This window comes from Dromaius novaehollandiae, chromosome Z, assembly GCF_036370855.1.
Source record: "Dromaius novaehollandiae isolate bDroNov1 chromosome Z, bDroNov1.hap1, whole genome shotgun sequence".
Classification (NCBI taxonomy): Eukaryota; Metazoa; Chordata; class Aves; order Casuariiformes; family Dromaiidae; genus Dromaius; species Dromaius novaehollandiae.
In genome coordinates this window covers 46896535-46913281 of record NC_088132.1, presented here as the reverse complement: position 1 = coordinate 46913281, position 16747 = coordinate 46896535, and positions in this window count along the sequence as shown.

Below are 16747 nucleotides of genomic sequence, written 5' to 3'. Positions count from 1 at the left end.
CGCTCTCTGCTTTACTTATATAGTCCTGCCAGCATTACTTACTACTAGAATACTTCCTCGATCTTTGATTTAACAAGCAAATATACTCAAATTAGAATCCAGACAGACACACACAGCTTTCCCTCATGCTAACATTTAAATCAGCAGAAGCCACTTTGAGGTATATTCAGCACACAACATGGTTGCTTTTTGCCAAAGATAATCATTTTCTTCTTGATAATTTGCTACTGCTGTAACAGATATAGCCCTTCAGGATGGCTGCATAAACAGCTTCTCCTCCTCCTCAACTCAGAGATAAATAAGCCCATGCAATAGTCCCCCAAAAGGGAAAGCAGAAGTGCATTGAATAATCCTAAGACTCTTCTTTTATATTGCTGTGTCAAATTTGGTCTCTATAAAATGCCGGGGAAACTGAAAATTGTAAGGCTAATAAGATGTTTGCACAGCAATTGTTTCTTATGTTATATGGCATACTATAACAAACTAAACAAGCTGGGCCCAGAAAGCAAGAAAGTTGTCTAGGCGAGAAAGAATAGGCTAATTAAAGAACACAACAGAAGTGTAGGCAGAGCAGCAATGCAGAGATATGAAACCTGCATTTCAAAGATGTGCTGCTGCCTTGTGTGTTGGACAAGCCTAACAACACTTCACTCATCTTCACTGCATATGCAACCGATATACAATGATAGCAGTAAGTTGAATAACAGAAAGAAAAGAAAATAGGATGCCAGGTTCTTTTCTGAGGATTTTTTTCTATTCATTTGCTACCCAATAAAAGTAGATTACAATAAGAAGCCAGGCAGCATGCAATGCTGCTAGTCTTACAAAACTTGGACAGTGGAGTGGCACTGGAACAGTCCCCTTAGCATTAATGGCTTCTGGATGTCCTGAAACATTCCTAAACACAGCACTAAGTTCTCGGTAGATCTTAATGTTGGCTCTTAATGTATTTTGTTATATTCCCATTGTATTTCTTTATGTCCAAGTACTTTTCCTACATTTTATCAAGTTCGTGTCCTAATCTTCTCTAGTCAGACAGTGATCTTACAGGTATGTCTACAGTGATTTTATACTGCTAAATAAAATAAAGCCAGGCAGATGGCTCAAACAGTACACCACAGATCATCCAGACTGCTTCCCAGTTTGCATGTTCCCTCATATTGCTGTGGTCTCTGGCTGCTAATATTCACTAGGGCAATGTCCAGACTTGGTTTGGGGGACAGGATTTTCAAGGGACTGTCTCTAGCAGGAGTACAGACCTGACTGCACCATCACTACTGCCACTCTAGGCCTCCAACACTACCCTAAGTTGGTTCTGAAAACTCTCTAACCTCTCCTCAAATTCTAATGCCTCTTCCCATCACACTCAGACTAAAATACCCTTAGAAATGAGAAAGCACCTATTTTATGCTGTGGAAAAACCCTTATGATGGGCTGAAACAGAACACTGTATTTTAGACACTTTGAACAGAAAAAACACACAAATTTATGTCCCAACACGAGAGACACTATGTGGGGCCCAGAAGAGACTGACCAAAAGCTAAGTGCTAGGTGTTGTGGACACAGCTAGTCCATGTTTCCCAGCATTAGAAGGGTATCAGCATAGATGCAGCCAAAGCAATCTGGCTAGTGGCATGCACTCCTGTTTCTCAGGGAGTGGTAAATCAAGGACGTGAATGTTCATTTTCAAGTATGTCACACTCAAAATGTGTTTTAGAGCTTTCTCTGGCAAGCTCTGGGTGCCATTCTGGCACTTCGGGAAATCAGATTCCTCAGTCAGCAGAGTGCAGTCTCCTTTACTGGAGCCAAACGAGCTCCCACCGTGCCAGCAGCCAATGGTGGGGGCTTTCTAGGAAACCGCACACTCAGGAATGACAGCATAGACCTACCTTGATAGCTGCGTTCAAAGAAGATGCCTAAGTGCCAATTTAATGATATATAACGAAGCACAAGTTTCCTTCAGCAAGTCAATATTCCACAGTAAAACTCCAAATAGCAGGGAGCAAAGAGGTGGAACAATTAAACAATGTAGATAGCCATCTTGAAAACCACAGTCACCCTGAGAGTGAAAGCAGTTTTTTTTTTTTCATTGAAAACCATCTGCCTGGGGACTGTTCTACTGAAAATAAGAAGCCATCTCTAAATGGAAAGGTGCTGGTTAGGAGCATTCTCAGAAGAATAAGGACCAAAAGGACTGTGCTCCTGCACTGATTACCTAATTCAGATACTGATCTAAAAGTACTGTAGATGAGATGAAGATTGAGGCCTCGAATGTCTCCTCAAAAAGCTAAATTCAAAAGTAACCAATGTACATAATTAGGGGCAAGAACAGCAGGTAACAGCCTTACAAGTCTCAATAGCAGAAACATCCATCAAGCATACAGCTGAGGCTGCCATAGGTCAGTTAGGAAGAGTCTGACTTTAAATAGTCTCTCTATATTCCCCTTCTTTCAAACAGTAGCTGAACATCCTCTCAGAAATGCCTGTGCAATTTGTCACCTGGCGTTTGTGATTATATAGGAAACCTACTTTCATGTTTGTGAAATACACCTTGAAATGCTTAAAAAGTTAGAAGAAAAATAAAAGATGTATTACAGTTATATTTAAAATGCTTCTGAGCTCAATTCCAGTGGCTGGAGTTAGCAATAACCCCTAGAGGGGACTACTACTCTGGTTGGAAATGGGAGAGAAGAAACATGGGAGACAACTGGCTGCAATGAAAAGAGGCCCATCAGAGTTTAAAATGTTGTATGCTGACAGTGGGCTGCTTCAGCTGGCTGCAGCATTGTCCATGGCAAGCTGTTAGGATATGTATCCCAGAAATTACCCACGCTGACATTACTGAACATAGGAAAACAGTCTTGAGGCAAAGATGGTTCTAGATATCTTCTAATGAAACCTCAGGTAACGGCTGACTATCTCATCTAACGTAAGGCCGGGGGCAGATATCCCCGCCAAGGCGAACCTTTTAAACAGTCAAATTTAAGTTCCTATTTTGTCCAATCGACATATGACAGTAGATGCCTGAACACAGTGCTATGAAAAGTCTTGCTCTAATCTGGCTCATTTGCCTAGCAGCTCTCATTTAGCAGTGGAGTAAACAATAAAACATTTTCATAATTTAGAATTATGCATTCAAGCAGAAAAAATTAATGTTAGTCCAAAGTAATTTACACTGTTAATTAGGCAAGGCTTCTAAATAATTACATGCATTTTCCCTCTGTTTATAGATCCAACTAACAAAAAAAACATCCAGAGCTTATTGGAGAGGGAGCCTAAATTCCAGTTGCTACATAGTAATTTGCCCTTTAGCCTAAACTTCATATTAACCTCTGGGATGTAAAATATTAATGAGCTACTTGACTCCAAATCACCAGTGTTCTGAAAACTCTCTAATAATAGAAATTAATTCAGTAAATTAACACGGCATTTTCTCACAAAACTCTCTATATTTAGGCATGACCGACTGTAGATTCCATTTTTGTAACAACAGTCATTGAAGTATCTCAACAGAATGTGCTCCATTTCCATTTGATAGTGTGAGTCTAAATGGCAAAGGAACAGTGATGACGAGAATGGGCATAAGTACGGATCTTCAGGATACAGCCGTGATATGTCTAGATGTAGTAATTATCATGGAGATGCTATTTTCTAGCCTTTGCAATATCTGTAACAACAAAACAAATGGAAATATTTTCATCAAATTTAGGAGAGTACCACATAAAGGTCATTGGAAGTTTTGCCTTAATGCACAAAATACAGGCAAAAATCAGAAAGAAATTATTAGCTTTCACTAAATCCTCCCTTTTCAAAAGGCTAGTGGATGGACTAATCCAAAAAGATGCATTCTGCAGCATTAATCACAACATTCAGATTATGCTCGCTTTGAGGAAGAGTAGCAAGGGGTCATGATGTTTCTCAGTTCCTTAATACTTCATGCCTTGAACAATCCTTTCTTTGTGCTTCTTTGAGGAAGATAATATATAAAGAAAAAATAAAACCATTTAAATCTACCTTATTTATATTATGAAAGATTTTTTCCACGCTATATTCACATTATTTCATATAGTGAAACATCAAAACCTACAAAAGGTAATTATTATATCTTGTTAACTCATGTTCCTTTTCTTCAATAAAACCGATAAATTGATTTCTTTGTTATGGAAAAAAGACCCCTATATTTTCCTCAAACTACCAGATTTACAAACATGATAAATTCAAGAGTTCTCCTTTCTCATCAGCTGCATACCATATGGAAGAATCTACATAAGTTTTAAAGTAGAAATTATTGTAATATCAAGGCAACAACAGGATAGAAATAGTTACTACTTTTATGAAGATAGGTCTAAAAAAAATGCTGGTAAATTTGGAAGAGTTGCAATGACTGAAGAACATCATTAGTTATGGAAAAAAACACAGGGTGTCAAAAAGTGTCCTGAGCTTGTAAATATAATTTGTACATTTCATTAGTAACAAAAACCTTTATTGCTGTTTTCTTTCCAGAGAAAACTTTTCATAGAAAATAGGTGCTTCATTCCTAAACTATGCTCAGATATACAGCAGACAGAAAACAAGTATCAGATAGCTAAAGCTTTCTGAATATAAAATATCAGAGAAATATTCAAAGTTATTTCATCTCCTGCTGTGCAGGCAGACTAACACTGTAAAGACACCGTCACAAGTTCTAGGAATCACAGTCACCAGCATGTTGAAAATTCTGATTAAGTAAAAAACTTTTAAAAATGGCAATTAATCTATTTTTATTTGCAATAATTTTCAAATATGTATTTTCTGCTTAGCCTAGAATCTGGCCCTCATGGCAATGTCCTCAAGTTACAGTAAGTAGCTATTTCATCCACGAAATACATGCACAGCTTCACCTAAATTTTTGTTGCAGAGTTGAGATTCTCTGCATCTTCATTCCCATCTGATAAGCTAGCCCTAGAAGTAAGAGCCACTAAGAACAAAAGCAGTTTTACTCCTATCTCTGTAACTCAGTCTCAGCACAGTCAAGTTATTTAATCTGTAAACAAACAGGTTTACTCATCTTTAAAATGATGAATTAGGAGTTTGCAAAGTGCTTTGAGCTCTCAGACAAAGAGGCTATGTAAAAAACATGTTTTTTGTTCCCTAGTTTGTTTGGTCATTCCAGGTTGTTTTCTTCTGCAGCCAGGTCTGAACAACAGCAACTGAACAGGTACTCTGAAGAGCAATCCTCCTAAACCAGTCACTGCTGCCCCTCAGAGAGCTGAGCTTTTCTGTTACGATGTGTGCCCACGTGTGTGAAGCAATTAAAAATTTCTTTCCTACAGGTGGTCTACCTGAATAACAACAATATTCTTTTTCATTCATATGACACGAATAAAGGCTCCAAGGACTATGAAAGCCTTGTTAGAAGTGGATTATGAACGTGCTCAATATGGAGATGAAAACAGTTATATGAGTCAAGAGATAAATTCAATGGGAAGTCAACTTAGACTTTCAAAAAAATGTGCTTTCAATATTCATTGCTGTTTTAACTCCCATCCCACTGAGTTTCAGTAGCATAAAATGTATTATTTTCTTTCAACCATATTGAAGTTTAAAGTATAGTTAGAGTTTTATTTTGCTGTTCATCTCTACGCATAAATGCCACAAGCAACAGAAAATGATTGTCTTTGATATTAAGAGAAGGAAATTCTCTTTATCTGAGGGGAGCAAAGATATGGGAGATGGGCAAAGACATGCCTAATCTGGGTGCACTCGTACTGTAAAGCATATTTAATAACATACTATGTTCAGAAATGGTAAATCAAAACTCAATGAACCACTTGCTTGTGCACTTTTCCCCCCCCCCCCCATACAGTTTTGGCATGCACAGGAACAGAACTTGGAGTGTCTTATTTCAAAAGTATGAACCATAGGTTTTCAGTTATGAGTATTAATCTTGTCCTGTAACTGCCTTCAAGCTAAACTTCATACCTAAGTCACATTGAGCAATTATTTTAAGAATACAGTTTTCCTTTCTCCTTTCAATGATTTTCAGCTAGGTGATATGAAAAAGACTGTAATACAATAAACTTCTAATACTCTCAAGCAGGAACATAATAAACAAATATATTACTCTGTAAACATATAAACACATATCATAAGCATGTCACATGTTAAATGGAAAGATATTTCTCTTCTATGCAGCCTCTAATGCATAGAAATGAAGACAAATGCATAAAATGCATGCTACAAGTAACATTCCCTTGAACAGTAGTTGAATAAACAGCTATTGGCCAAAGAATGAGTTTTACAGAGGAATTAAATATGAAATAAAAATCCAATTTAAAAATTATCCCAAAATACGTCATCAAGATTCTAGAGCTGAATATCAGTTCTAAAGGATCACAGGGGATATCACTTCTGACATCCAGAAAAACAATATGTCCATTTATTTTTGTTACAAGCTTGAATCTCTCATCTCTTCCAGGCAAGAGAAGAAATAAGAGATAGAAGTTTATCTATAGCTGGAAAACAATGAAAGGCTGTACACTGAGACATGCAAAACTGAACATTGCCCTCACAGTTACTGAACTGTGGAACTTGGATAACTAGAAAAATAAGATAGAATTAAAAATATATATATATACAAATGCAAAATATTTTCAGTAGACATCATGAGAATCTCTGCTCCTACACCAGTATAGGAAAGTTTAACGAATGAGTAATTAGAAACACTTCAAAAAAAAAAAAAAAAAAGGCAGGAAAAAAAAAGGGAGGGGAAAAAAAGCAGCAGTATCACCAGCACCTTCTGCTACAGTGCTTGGAAGCTGTAACCTAAGGTTTCTCAGTAGTGAGCCATACATGTATCTATCAGCATATAGTAAATCATTCCTGGATTTATTAAATCAGATTGTGTTCGAAAGGCTACTTATGCTAATGGTTAACACCAAATGCTTTCCTGATGAGGGAGGGACCCTCTTACAGCACTTTGCATTACTGATCCACCTGGAAATCACCCATTGCCAAAAGCAACAACCAAAGTGCCTTTCCAAAACTGGCTTGTTATTCACACTCATGGTTCCTTCTTCTAGGGCTGATTCTTGCATTTAATCCTGCTGCATTAATACATTTAATTCAACAGCAAGCTTCTAACCAGTATAAAGACGAATTCAAAAAAAGACATACCTCCCACTTCTGAAATCAAATTCTTCCCAGCAGAAGCTCACATTCTGCACTGAAGCCTATGTTCTTCTGCTGTGAAGGACATTCCTATTTTCCAACCCGATGAGAGCAGGTAGGAGTAAGGCTGTATGGCATTTCCTTCTCATTTTACAATACATGAAGACTGGACAGCAGCCAGGCATTTCACAGTAACCCTTCTCCATAATGGGGAAGGAATTATAAAATAAGCAAGGTAATAGTTAGGATAAGTAAGTTAAAGAATATTCTTTTTTGAAGGAATAACTTCCTTAAATTTTTATACTAGCTCATATAAAGCTACAGATATATGAACAAATGCTTACAGAAGTAGAGTGAAAATAAAGGCTACCTGATAAGAAATAATATAATTAAATCCTGCAGGCTGCCTCTCTGTATATGTGATGTTAACAAGTTTCATATATAAAGGCTGTGTTTCTGGAGGTTTTAACTGTCCCTTCTCATGGTTCATATTGCCTAAACTGAGAAATGACAGACAATAAATGAATGTCCACAATCTTCCACCCTGTAAAATGCCAATCAACTTCTGTCAGCAGGGATTAAATGAGATAAAGTCACATGGAAACTAATGGATTGTGCATAAAGTAAAATAATTGAGTCTGAAAAGCTGGATAAAAAGATAAAATGTTATCATTCAAAAACAAAAAAAAAAAAAAAGAAAAGGAGACAGAAAGAGTCTTGTTATACTAGCGGAAGTACTTGGTCAATGAGCCACCCAGCATTTCTGTCCCTTTAAAACCAAACACAAATTATTGATTGATTCCATTCAATTCAAAATGAATGATTCAAACTGATAAGAAAAGGTAGTAATGCTGATTCTCCAGTACCTGAAGACTGACTGCCAGGGTTGTAGTCTATACAGTCTTGATTACAAAAGGAAGCTATAAGACAGTGAATCAAAAATTATAGCTAAAATCCAACCTCAAAGATACAAACTCCATAGAAACACAAAGCTGACAAAAACTTGACAAAGCGACATGTGATAAAAATATCTTCTGCCAACCAAAGACTTCCATGAAGATTTAAACTGCCTTGCCTGATTTTTAACTACCATGGTACCTATTGGCCCTTCTAGTGAGCATGTAATTATAGTTTGCTGCTAAATGTCCTATATATTAGCAACCATTTTCTTTTATAGTATAACAGCAGTAACATCCAGTCTGCTTCAGTGTGCTCATAATGTATGACTTCAGATTAAAAACTGAGCCTCTGAGATGAGAGCCTGTGTGTTTAGACAATACAGAGGAAGCTCTTCTTGCTTATATAGTTCCTCTGCTAAAACTAACAGGCTAAAACAATACTTCTGTTGCTTTATATCTGTCATTTTAATACATAGCATTTCGGCAGCTGAAGTGATTTAAAGAAAAGCTCCTAATGAGAATATCTTTAACCACCCTATTGTGTTTATACAGACAGGAGGTACAAGCATGAAACAATAAGAAAATAAATGCTGTCTCTTTTCTATGTGAACTGCAGTTTCCTTATGCCTTTCTTAATATTTCAAGCTTTATCAGCAATTTCTTGGCAAGCAACAGCGCATCTGTGCATTTGTAGAGAAAGCTGTTAGGACTGAGGAGGGAATTGCTTATAAAGATGGCTGGAAAGGGGAGGCTCAGTCAAGGCCCGGGGGGAGTGAACTGAGCTCAAGAGACATTCTGGATTGTGAAAACAGAAGACAGGAAGAGTTGTGAACTAAAGCTTGAGTCCAGTCTCAAACTAATCAGTAAAAAATTGTTGGCTTTCTGCAACTTTTTTCCAACATATTTGAAAAGTTTTTTCCTGAGGCATTTTCTTAAGCACTGTCATTAAAAATGACTCAGTTGTATTAACACACTACTGTTTTTTAAACTGATTTGACTCTATCCCCACATAATACAGATGAATAGTCCTAGCTGGACTTAAGAAAGAGGGTTAGAAATCATGGTCTAAGTTCAGACTGATTACTCAGCTGATTTGGTAAGAAGGGAAGCAATTTTTTTCTTAGGGTAGGAAATGGCAACGAAGGTGGTGAGTTAGACTGTTTTAAAAATACCAGATAACCATGAAAATGGCATATGCTAGAAAACAGGCTTGGTGTGTCCTACAACACATTGCAAGCAAAAGCAAGAGAAAGAAAAACAAGTTTCTCATTGTTAGAGATGTTCTGAAAAGGAAATGCAGTTTAAAATACTCAGAGACCTGGAGAAGCAGAAAATTACCTAGTCTACTGGCAGCAGTGTGAGCAGACCACTGGGACAACAGGGCGAGCAACCACCAGAAATGCAGCTGAAGTGCAGTGGCTTTACTGGGGAAATTCACTGCAAACAATCCAGTTTTGTAGCATTGCTGGGGATAAGTCAGGCACACTCCCATACGCAGGGGGAACAGATGTTTTAAGTCCAAAGGATCATCCACATTCACGGACAGAAACATGCTGATGTTATCACCGACAGTCAGAGAGCGCAAAAAGGAAGATGGGGAAAGAATGGAACTAAAGTTTCTGCTTGATTTTGCTGTAAGTGGGATGACCAATAGGAGAAAAAGAAATGAAGGCAGAACCCTTGGCATGCTCCAGCCTTCCTCAGAGCAATGTCAAAAGCATAGAACCTTTCCAACATTTTTCTTATTTCTGTGCCACAGTGGCATGTAAAGAGATTCAGATATTCTTACAATCTAAAGTACCCCGGGTACTCATCCATCATCACACTCACTTTACCCAAAGTATGCGAGAATGAAATGAGCAGAAACTATTCAATGCTTCACTGAATTATTGCATGTCACTGTTATCACAAAGTCCATTACATGAAATGAATGTTTTTATTTAATTTTATTTGCCTACTGGAGCCTCTCGGCAAGTCAAAACTTAGAGTTAACATCAGGTTATCTGCTCATATAAAACTCCTCATAGCTTTTCAAATGTCAGACATGTGAATCTTGTCTTCTGCACTGTCAGCTGCATTAGGATTGGACTAAACTAGTCTTAAAAAATTCACAATAACTCTGGATATATCATAGCCCTACAGAAATAAAGCTTTGTAAATATTAGTCTTTCAGATTTGCTATATAGATGATAAAATAGGCACTGTGGCAGTTATTAACAAATGCTGATAAAATACTGGCCATCTCTACATCTTCAACAAATGTGCTCATGAGCAATAAAAGATCTACTCTAGTCCTTCTATTTGACGCAATAAAAATAACTTATAGGTGGGTTAATTCACTGCCTGAGCCCACACATGAAGCTTTTTTGCAAATATGCCTGAATCCACATACATACTAAACATATAGGTATGATGTTGCTCTATATTATCCATTCCCATAAGTTGCAGACATACGTGATTTATCTCATTAGACCTGTCTGTTTCACCATCTCAGCTGCTTAACTTTTTTTCCATTTAAAAATATTCTAAATTTTGAACCTTTATGGACTCTCGAAACATTGCTATTAGAGAAAAAAAATCTATTTTTTAATATGAGATGAGATTTTTCTTCCCCACAAGTGCACTACAGGAAGATCCTGCAGGTATTATGAGGACAAATGACAGATTTAATACCTGATACATTGTTTTCCAAGTCTAAAATCTGATAGCTGTAATTAATCTTGTGCCTATGCATATATACACACATGTACACACACCTCTTCCCCAGATACAAGTATATGTATTTACATGTATATGTTTACACAGGTCAATGTCTTAAAATCTCTCTCTCATTCACAGGATGTTGACAAGAAAAATCAGACAAAAGTAAATCTGATCTCTGTGATGGCAGCTTTACAGTGCAGAAAGGTGGGAACATGTTAGCACTGACTTTTGGTCCCAAAAGGTTGAAGAGCTTCTTTCACAAAAGTTTAGTCACTGTGTACACACAGGATTTCAGTTCACTGTACTGATTTTTTTTTCCCCCCCTGGTGAAAGGGTTAGGGTTGTAATTGTTTAAACAGTGCTTCAAAGCATTTTGATTTTTTCCTTTCCAACTTGCATGAACTACACACACTGCATGACCTGGCAGGAGAAGCAGCAAGCTCAAAGAAGTGGAAAAGTCTACAGTCAACTCAGCAGAAGTATAAGAGTAAGAAATAAAATGATGGTCTTCTAAACTCCCATCTACATCCCAGCTTCAAGAATATGATTCCTCCAACAATGGAACAACGAGGGGAGGTTCAGAGAGAGAGTCAGAGACAAGCAACTCTCCTTTGGCCTTCCCTTTAGCCTCTACAGGGACAATTCTGGATAGCTAAATTATATTTCAGCTCTGATTTGCTGTCTGGATAACCTTACTTTTGTCTCTGAGTGTTGTGATGGAGGGTGTCTGCTGTACCTTGTTCTCATTTTTTTCTGTTGCTTTCAAAGGATAGTTACCGAGATAGTTGAATTCCTCTGAGGAGGCTTTGTGAAAGACTGTCTTTCACAGGGGAGCAGCAGAGAATGCTACAGTACAAGTCTGAAGACAAAAGGAGATTGTTCTTCATTCAGTTTGTAATTAATCTGTGAAAGTTCTTTCCACAAGGTGTTATGAATGTTAAACCTGCATGTGAGGTCGAGAGGAGACAGAAGTCCATAAAAGAGAAATCTATTGTGGACTATTACCTATAAAAAGCATCTCTCAATAGAAAAAAAGCTGCTGAGAGTATTTTTGGGAAGCACTTCACTATATGCTTGTTGTGGTCCTATACTCTTCTCTGTTTTGGTCCTGGTTGGAGGAGGTAGGACAGCAGGTTATTCTTATGTTAATGTTTTGCTCAATGAAGAGACTCTTTGAAGACCAAATGTGAGGATAAGCATAGGAAGGAAATGCAGGGAAGGGCTGAGCTGCTCTCCAGAGCTCCAGCACAGAGTGCCAAAGAGAAGCCTGCAGGGACTAGGACAGCAAGAAAAAACAAGCTTGGTAGGATTGGTATGAAAAATCACCTCATTAAGAGTATGGCGAGAATGAAGAAGGCCGCATGAAAGATTTTAAGTCAGTTTTAATAGCTCCCCCACTGACTGGGGTTTAGTCTATCAAGGCGTTTTCAGTGTGAAACCTGACCAGCTTGGGGGGTTTAGAAGAACAGAAGCTACAGTGCTTACACCCCAAAGGGGGAAACGTTCTAACGCACAGAAATGCTGCCTCTTAATATCAATGACACCAGAAGCTGAAAAAGTAAACAGGGATGGATAGTAACAGAACAAAAGCCTTGAATTCAAGCTTTTATATACCTGCTTACCTTTTTTAAAATACCTGCTTAGAGAAAAGATTCTACTGTTCATAGAAAAATGCCCAACCACTTATGTATTTTCCTCCTACTGTATGTATTGTAGTTATATCAACACTCTTACTATGTTTGTGCATGGCCCAATACACTGCAAGCACATAATGAGTAATAAATATAATAAGCAGTAATGAGTTCTTCTCCCTCTTCTTGGTCCCACAGTGCAGCTGTAATCACTTTGGTAATAACTTGTATCACTAGCTCACCACTGCCATTTTATGTTTCAGGGAAGAAGAGGAGATGGACTCCAATTAAAAGACATGAATCTGATAATTAGGGAAAGGTAAAATTGAAAATTGCAAAAACATATGAACACAATATAATGTGAGTCATCTTGTTAGGCCACAACATTACTTGGATGTTAATTTTGTTATATAAAGCTAAACTCCAGAGCGCAAATGAATTCATTCGTTTGATTCACTATGTCAAAATTAACTCCTGTGTGAAAGTCTCACTTTAAACATACTATCTGTTTGGAACACACCTGAAAGGCTTGCATCAGCCTGCCTGCACCGGCTAATCAAACAGCGGAAAAGCAAAATGTACTGGTCCACAGTAATAAGCTGCACTGACAGAAACAGTATCTGGAGATTTTTCTTAAACTCGAAGGAAAAAGGTCAGAGGTGACTATCACAACAAGCAGCTCTCCTTAAAAGGCAGCTTCAATCAAACTGAGAAAGAATTAAATAGAGATAGAACAAAGACTTCACAGATCTCATAAGCATATAGAAGTCAAGACAGGTCAATCTGTGTATAGCTGCTATAGAGGGATCATAGAGATAAACGTATAAAATTGACTGGCCTCAGATCTTAAGCAGTCACACTAGCAGTTGAAAATATCAGCTCATCTGTGAGATTTGCTTTCTTTAGGTACAGCAGCAAGTCTCAAATAAAACGTCAAGGCTATTGACCCACATTAAAAGATAACTTTAGGAGATATTACCATGAGTCAGATCTAGCCTGCAAGTAAAAGTGAAAGAATGGAATTTTTTTTTTTTTTTACAGACTTTACATGTTTAGAGGGGAGAGAAATAAAAGTCACTTCAATAAGCGCTTCAGAAGAACTCTGCTACAGAGATGAAAACTATTGTCAGCTGAGGATAAAGAATAAAATTAAAAAGACTAGCTAAGTCTGAAGGAACTACATGACTGAATAAGATCAAATTTGGAAAAAAAACTCACTATATTTCTAAACACAGATTAGAGCAATTCCCATTGTTTGCACTGCTAGGAGTTCATTGTCTGAACTGTTGAAAGGCACCAGTGTGATGCCAAGTAAGCACTTTTATTCCTGGCAAACAAATTGCAACTGTATGTCTTTCCTATCTTGACAGGTGTGATTGGGACATTTGATAAGCACATACAAGCTGGATTTAAAATAAGTTCATTTGGGCACCACAACAAGGACAGATGCATAGAGCGAGCTGCAAATCCAAACAAGCTCACCTCAGAAAATACTTAAGCAACTACAAGGAGCTTCACATACGCCAAGGAAGACTAAAAACCCTCCAGGGATTTGAGAGTTTGTTTTAAGAAGAAAATATTGCTTTTTAAGTAGAATCATGCAGCTTGTCAGCTCCACAGACGCATGAAAACACAGATCAATTGCAGAAAAGGAGGTATATTTTGCTGTACGGCAAAGTGCCTGATGAAAATTTCAGTTGTAATGTGAGTACATGGCTACAGCTAACTGCCTCCTCCAGTCCCGCCATTAGCTCTCCAGCACAAAGATGCAAAAGGTCCATTTTCGGGGGCAAAAACTCTTTCCATACAGTGACATACCAAATAAACCAAGCCAATGCCTACTGAAATCATATGAAAGAGCTACTGGGTCAGGACTCAGTTAAACAATTTCCATGCAACTTGGAATTAAAAAAAAATAAATAAAGCTAACTGACATTCAGGTAAACTTTCAAATGTTTTGAATACATCTGTATGAAACAGGAGAAAAGCCTTCTCTGTTCTACAAAGAGATATTAATTTTATTGAGCAAATTAAAATTGCTTATTATAATATCCAAAAATGTATGAAATTAACACAACATTAGCAAAGCTAAGATTAACAAAATTATGACTAGCAATTGGGATTTATAATAGCAACTAATTGTAAATGAGTTTTAGAAAGAAGTGCACAACTACCTGTAAGGAAAATAGTGTCTAGTTATCCCTATTGTCTACTTTGACATTCTTCTAAAGGGCTGATCTTCATAAATTAGAAGAGAAAAAAGGCAGTTTTGAGACATGCTTTCCCAGGTGTAATAGTAATACAGTTAATTACCTTTCCTTTATATTATATTAGTGTCATGGCTACTATTTATTATCTGTGAAGGCCTGATGGTAAAGAGCTATAGAAAAGAAGGCCTCCAAACCTCCCAAGAGAGAAGGTAATACAAGAAAAACTTTGCTGCTAGAAAAGTAGAATTAGAACCCCATTTTGTTCCGAAGCATTACAAGATTCAAATTTTAGTTCAAGTATAATAAATCCACCCTTGTTGTGTCTTCAGTTAAAAAAAAAAAAGAAAGAAAAAAAAGAATGACTTGTCAGTACTAAATAATAACAATGCGTATCCAAACTGCCAAAAGGTGACATTTCAGCTGTATTCTGTTACATACAACCATGCAAGCTCTTAATTCTGTTTTGGCTGTTTATCAGCCTCATGTCAACGAGCTGGTTAAGAATCTCTAAATTTGCTCTGCTGCGAATGGAGCTCTTTAGGGACTTGGTTGTCAGAATGACAGGCAATACACTGTGTGTAAAACAAGGCCAATTACTCCAGGAAAAGGCATGTCCAACCTAGCAGTTGCCTCATGTTCTATTACTTAGCCTTGTCAACCAGTACCTGCAGGAGACTAATGCCTACAGCTTCGGGGAGGAACACGGTTCTGCAGAAGACTGCTGATTTGTCACTGTAGAAATGTTTTATGGAGGACATTTGATTTTGATACATCAGGTTTTTGGGCAGCCCATCTGGCATGCTGCTGAGGCCCCCAGCCTGGTAAGCTGTTTGGAAGGTGACAGTCCAAGGCCTTCGGCTTCCAGCATCCCAAATTCCCAGCCTCCTCTGGGCATTTTAAAGTATGCCTGGTTGGCTGCTGAGGAAGAGTGTTTCCTGGGTTTCTAACCAGCACTGGTTAACTGCCCAAATATTATACTGATAAAAGCCCAAGAACCTCTAAGACCAGGCCAAATCCTCCAAGCTCCAGTGCTTACAGGCTAGCCATGGTTCCCAGGCTTGTAGTGTTATGTCAGTCAGCTGGTTGACAGTGCACAACCTCAAATGGGGGGTTAGAAGCACCAGCTCTCCATTTTTGAGATTGAATCTACCTGATAAACTGGGTAACACTCCCAGAGCTGGACTGTCGCATAGCCAGAACTCCATGCCCTGTCAAAGACATCTCAAAATGTTTGGCTTCCAGCCAGCATTCCAGGGAAAATTACATTACATTTTTCCTCCATGTATTTCCTTAACAGAGTTCAGAAAAAACAAAGTGACCCATCCCTTTTTCAAACCAGAATCTGTACCCTAGTTTCACATATCCCTTTGCTGAATCTGTTACACCAGAGAGCCTCTACTCTGCTTCTGTGTGCTCGTGTTTTTAACAATACTGAGGTCTGAAAATGCTTGTCTCTTTCAAAAAGTATCCTGCCCTTTCCCTAGATGGCTGTTTACTCTTCAGACTGATAAATTTGCTAGAAGAAATTCCAGAAGTCATCTAAAGTGTATTAAGTTCTTGACCCTAACAGACTTCTCACTTTGAAAAATAAACAAAATATAGTGTTTTCGGTTTCAGTTTCTCAGAGATGGATGGCATCAGCCACGTGTGATTAAAGTCTGCTCCAGGAGATAGGATGTTTTTATCTCTGGTGACATATTTCTGTGATAAATACTGTAATGCTTCCTTTGAGTTCACTGTCATCTTGATGCTATTAACCATAGCCTGGACAGGCCCCAGTAATGGTGTTCTGAGTGACGCCTGCAATTGCTCAGGAGGAGAACACCCTTACCAGCTATGTTGTTAAAGCCCTGGATAGTTTTATAAGACTTACTGAGATAACTCACAGCTGTGAATAAACTAGAAAGTTCAAGCAGAATATAGCTGTACGGTACCAATGTAAGTTTGTTGCTGCTGAAGATCAAAACATATCTTTACAAATAAATAAATGTAATTGATTATTTATTGAATAATGCACTCAGGACCTGTAAGACATCTCCATGTAAGACCCATCCTATTTTATTTATTTGTCCAGGTTATCGGATGTCACCTTTACCATTGTACTTATGTACGTACTTCTAGGGTTCCTCTAAATACTACCAAGGAAGCAATGAGT